Raw genomic sequence first — 6,000 nt, 5'->3', positions numbered from 1 at the left:
TGTGGCATTTATTTGGCCTATCCTCCCTTCTGTGGTATTGAACCTGATTGTACGCTGGCTCTTGTTAGACAACAGCCCTGGTAATAAAACCTCTTCAGTTTACATGCATGTAATGCACCACTCCAGACCAAATCCTGTACGGCCTCTTCTCCTGCAGGCTCTAGGACTAGTTGTCTTAGGCAGCAGTTATTTATTGCACCCAGAGATGTTCCCTCTGCACTTCATTCTTGAGAAGTCATTGACCCCGTAGTCGGAATCCCCCTATTACCACCTGTCCAAAATTCGCAGCTTTGCAAATCCTACTGACGGTTTCTTGACTGCTCTCTCGTTCCAGATCAAGGAGGTCAGTGGTACAACCTGAAAAAGACATTTTTATTGTTGGCCTGTGCTTTCCACCCACATCCATCCCGTGATGCTTTTCTTTTCCCTAATGCTTTGATGCTGTTGCTGCTCTCCAAGTCTTTCCCACAGAGTGCCTGCCGTTCAGCACCCCTGAACACCTTATTGCAGCATTCCTATGAAACTGGCAGCCAGGTAACATTCAATCCCATTGATCCTCCATATCCCAGCAATCTGAGGTGCCCACTGTAACAGGGTGCTCCTCGAAGGCAACCGTTTCAGCCCCCTCACTTCTTTTTCGGGCTGTGTGCATGCGCATGCCAGCACCTTTGAGTTTTGCCCTTACTCCAACACTTAATTTGGCATGTGCCAGTCAACTGACACTAGCAGTCTATTTGCTTTCCTTATTTATTGCAGTTGTTCTTTTCATTTCCCTTCTGGTATTTCCTGAGGGGCATTGCACCTAGCTCTATCCACTTCTGAGATCACATCAGTCTGAACTGAGTGCTCCTCTGCGGCTGTGTGCTTCCCTCCAGCTTCTACATTAAATATTCCTCCAGGAGCCTTTGAATTGTCAGTGCCAGAAACCTCGGGTCCTTGTGATTAAAGTGCAGCCTTCTCTTCTTGTTCAGGCTCCTCTTTTCCCAGAAGGCTTCCTAGTGCTTCATGAATCTCAGCCCTTCTTCTCTACATCTCAGTTGGGCACTAAGACTCTGGATTTCTCTGTATCCCCGGCTTCATATGTGGAATTGAGAGTGTTTCTCAGAGTGCAAGGCCCTGATGCTCAGCCACCTGCCTGACAGCCAGAACTTGGCCTGTTCTGTTTACCTCCATCAATGGTACAAAGATGGACCAAAATAAGAAGCTCTGACCCTGGAGCCTCACATCTACATGTTGCGTGACGCCTGCTGCCTTTGTGCCCAGCAGCAGGTTGTAATTTAATTTCACAAGCCCAGTTACCCAGGTCTAATAAGAGAATTTGCTGCCAGCACCAGCTGTTTCTTGCTGTCCTTTACGCTCCCTGCTGCCTCCAAGGTGCACTGTGATCCCAGCCGTAGGATGGGTCTCATCTAGGAAATTCGGGCAGTCTGAAGAGGGCATAATCTGCAGAGGACTGCCGCAAGAGAAAGGCATATCACTTACAGGGCACTGAGGGATTTGTCTCTCCTTGTTAATGCCTTGCCCTTGTAGAAGGGCTCAGATCAAAATCATTCTCTGTTCCTGGAAATCAGGTGAGCTAGCAGCACGCTACAAGTTCTCAGCCTTGTAAAAAGAAACGCTGAGGAGCAACACAGCCAGGCCATCGCAGGTTGGCAAACGCAGGTTGTAACAGGCTGAGCAAGAAAAGGATAGGATCTCTCTCTAATGAAGCCCGAATGCATTGTGCTAAGCACTCACCCTCTCTGCCATGCATCCTGAAGAAGAAGATGCTGCCCTACAAGACAGCTGGGGGAAGGGAGTCGAGGGTCAGTCTCTGTTCAGCCATGGTTTCCCTCCGTGGCCTTGGCCTTATGAGAACTGCAGGACTTCAAAGGAGGATGCTGCTGCCTTCTGTTAAGGAAAATGAAGCCCCTGAATAACTGTGTGGGTTCAGTTCTTAAATGCTGCATTTTTCTTCCTGCCTGCACAGTGGGTACGAGTGTGCCTTCTTCACATCCTTTATTGTATCCCGGCTAGACTGCAGGCTCTTTAAGGCTGGATTCCTTTTTCTTCTCTATGTATATACATCAAAAAGTGCAAAACAAGAATCTCTCAACAGAAGTCTTACAGCCCAGCCACAGGGCATGCAAAAGTGAGGGCACCCTAGTTTGGAAACACCCAAGTCAATATTAAAATACACAGCAGTTCTAAGGGGGAAGGGCAAGGGAGCCCAAGTGGAGCTGGAAGTCAGAGTGCCTGGCAGAGCACAGTAAGCATTGTTTCTTGGTCTAGAAAATATAAAGATGTACCCTGAGTACCCAGCTACTCAGCCTCAGGAGTTTGCTCTTACACTGTGTTCTCTCAAAAATCTGGGTGCATAACATTAGAGGGCTAAGATTTGGGGTTTCCTTCATCCCTAAGAAGGAGTTTCCTGAAAAGAATAGGTGAGGGAAAATCCTGACAGCCTTTTACCAGCCAAATCAGGAGATAAAAAAGATACCAAAAAGAAACCTTCCAAATCTATTTCCCAACACGTTCCTCTCCCCCTGCTCCCCACGGCTTTTGAGGAGCTGGAATTAATCAGCAGCTGCCTGCTTTGTCGTAGGGCACCCCCGGGATGCAGCACTCAGACAGGTTTTCCACTGCCATCTGCTGTCCTGGAGACATTGTTTTAGCTTCTATGAAGACAGCTCGAGTCTTGCGCTAGACGCTCTGAAACAGTTTTGAACCATCGTCAGTCACCACCGCCTCTGAGTTGCCCCATGCTCCACGTCCCCACCGTCTAAATATATCTTCAGCTATACAAACTGTGGTTACAGACCAAGTGGAAGTCGGAGGCATCAAAGCACACTTCCAAGTGATTTAATACCAGCTGTGCGGGCCTATGCGGGCTGAAAGCATAGTAAGAACAAGTCTGAGGGTTGTTAGGTTTCGGAAGTGGGGTAGGAGGGCTGCCATGCTGTCCTGGGATCTGGAAGTGAAGGTGGGTGGAGTTGAGAGAGCCTTGCTCCATAGTCCGACTCAGGTATTGCCTTGGAGTCCCTTCTCCAGGCTCACAGAGGGACTTGAGACGGAAGGATTTGCCTTCCTCTGGTCCATGCCTTGTCCTCAAAATGGGAAAAATAGCCTTACTTGCTTCAAAACCACGTTAAAGGAGCTACTCTTTGCCATGTGGAAATTAAATACCTGTTCAAGTGCGCCTGTTCCCTTTTGGCATCTGATACCAGCATCTGGGTGCCCAAGTCCGTCTGTTTAATATCATTGTGTCAGCCTGCAGGCTTGCTACATCCTGTGAAAACGATCCTTCATCTGGAAGACCTTTTTGGTGCACCTTGAGATCCAGGGCTTGTCTCTGCATTGCCCCTACTGTTGGGGGAGTTTGAGAGAAGGAAGAGCACCTGCTACAGAGTTTCCTTGCTTTCACCACAAACCAATTGTGAGGACAGCCCCAAAACTCCTCTCAAAGCAAGCACGGAGGAGCAAATCTGTGTGCAGAGCTGTGTAGGGTCTGCTGTTTCCAGCACAGTGCCGAACAGTTACCCGACTGCTCAAGTTTGGGAGGCGTGATGGCTCTGAGTCTTTCAGAGTTCCCTTGTTTCCACTTTACCTTCCATCACTGACCGTTGTTTCAGATCTGCTAAGGCTTTTCCTGTTGGCTGGTACCTGGGGAATGCTCACGGAGACTCAGGAGCTTGTCTTTCGTGACAGGCCATTCATTTGCTCTTGAATTCTGAAGGGACCCTCTGGAGTGCCTGGAGGATGTTCTTTGAGTCCTTGTGGAATAAATGCTCGCTTCACAGTTGCTCGATGCACGGTTGGTGCATCTGCAGGAGAGGAGCTTTAGTGATCCAGGTAATCCCTGGTTTTGGCTTGCCATGTTCCTAGGAGTTCAGTGGAACTGGACGGCCCTGTGTGTGTGTGTGTGTGTGTGTATGTGTGCCATGAAAAGCCTAGGTCCCCCTGAGGGATGGATGAGGGCCCAAGGAGGAGGAGGCACATCCAGATGGCCCAAGTACCAGGCTAGCCCCAGTCTCCTGGGTTTTTCGTCATGACTTCAGAACTACTTTTAGGCTAAGCTTACTGGAAATTTGGGCTACATCAGTATGCACCATAGGTATCACACAGATGAAGGGGTTTATCATTACCACTATCGCTATTTTAATATGGCAAAAGCTCTTCTGGGCTTTCTCTGTCTAAATATCCTGAGTCAGTGAGAGTGCCGAGGGCAGAGTGGGCAGGAGGGGAAGCTGGTTTCGTCGCAGGCCTGACGGGGACCGACCTGGGCGTCAGCCCCGGTCTCTGTTGGCAGCCCCCGGTGCCCCCGCCCGGTCCCAGTGCTGTGAGGGGCATCCCGAGCTCTGCCCGGCTGGAAGGGGCATCCTCGGAGCCCTGGACCGCGCTGCGGGCTGTCGGTGTGGGGACAGCCAGGAGGGGTCCCCCACCCCGGGTGTGCCTGAGGGGCCCGGCAGGGGCTTCCTCTCCCAGCTGGGCCAGCCTGCGGCTGGAGCACTCCCACCGCGGGCAGGAGGGCTGTGCACAGACGGGGGGGCCGACAGAGCTCTCCTCCGGGGGCAGCTTGCCAGCGTGAAGCCAGAATTCTTGTGGGGAAGCAGATCCTTGTGTCTCGTTCTGCAGGCTGAGCTTCCTATCCCCTTTCGAGTCCGTTCAGTCCGCCCCCTTGTCAACCTCTCTTTCCCGTGATGGGAATTCGTCCGCCCTTTCAAAGCAGCTCTGCTTGAGAGAGAAGAGGTCTGGCCTGCGGCGCGTAGTTGCGCTGCAGTCCTTAGGAGATCACTTGCTGCGGTCCTTACCCGCCTTCCTGTCAGACAGTTGCAGGTGAAAGACCGAAACTTTGAAGGTGGCCCGACGAGAAGGCAGTTAGGGGCAAAATAATGGAAATTATTTTTGCGTTGGCAGGCCTGGTACCAGGTGGGCGAAACAAGGACCCTAAAAGATCTGACAATAGCTCAGCTGGCAATCAGGGAGGGCAAAGTGCAAGAAAGGAAGAGGTAGAAACATCAAAGGAAGGAAAGGACTACCTACAGACGTTGAAGGTAGCACAGAAAAGAGTAAACGGGTCAAACAAGGAAAAAGTAAATGCAGGCTGGTATTTAAAGCAAAGAAATCTCCTGAGCTTGCGTTCTGTTCCTGTCAATAAAAGGAGTTGGGTGAGCTATGACCTTGCCGCCTCCAGCGCTCCTCTCGGCACCCCACAGGGTGTGACAAAGCAGGACCCTCTCCAAGGTGGGTAGAGGTTTGTCCCGCTGGCGGTGGCTGTGCCCGTGCCCGGGGGTTCGTGTCCGTGCGCGCAGAGCTCAGCTTCGGTCGTCTTTGGAAGCAGTGAAGAAGCCAGGTGTGGAAGGGAGCGACCGGCCAAGGAACAGGCTGAAAAATCCCCCGAGCCCCCCCGTTTCAAAGGCCTCTCGTGTCCAACAGCCGCTGGCAGCACCGCTTCTTCAGCGCTCCCGTCCGGCGAGCTGGTGTCTCGGAGGAGCAAGCGTCGGAGCCACGTTCCCGGCCGCAGAGGGCTGTGGGTTTGTGCCGGAGTACTTGTGGAGAGCTGTCACAAGAGGGTGCAGAGAGCTGGTCTTCCTACCGCGGGCTTCAGCAGCTGCCCGTTACAGGGCACGAGCAAGGACGGCAGCGTGCTCCTTTGCCTGATGGCTTCTCTCCCCGAAAACAGCCTTCTGAACGCTGCTTTGGCACACGGATTCCTTCCTCCTTGGGCTGTGCCTTGGCACTCAGAGGAGCCCAGCTACTTGCACAGGAGGCGTGAGAACACAGACCCGTAGGCAGAACGTGCCTGTCCGTAGATCTCGTCCCAGCACGGGCGGCGGTGCAGAGCAGCAGTTCCCGGGGCGAGCGGGCGTTTACCCCGGGACGTGCTTTGTCAGCTTTCTGCCTGTGTCTCTGAGACACTCTGGTTTAGGAGAGGGGCGACCCGAAACCAAGAGGCAGGGATTGGTTCTGACAGAGGAAAGGCTTTCTTAACGTCACCCTCTAGCTACACACGAACCCGTC

This window comes from Buteo buteo, chromosome Z (genome assembly GCF_964188355.1).
Source record: "Buteo buteo chromosome Z, bButBut1.hap1.1, whole genome shotgun sequence".
In the NCBI taxonomy this organism is placed as follows: Eukaryota; Metazoa; Chordata; class Aves; order Accipitriformes; family Accipitridae; genus Buteo; species Buteo buteo.
Note: the sequence above shows the minus strand (reverse complement) of the source record.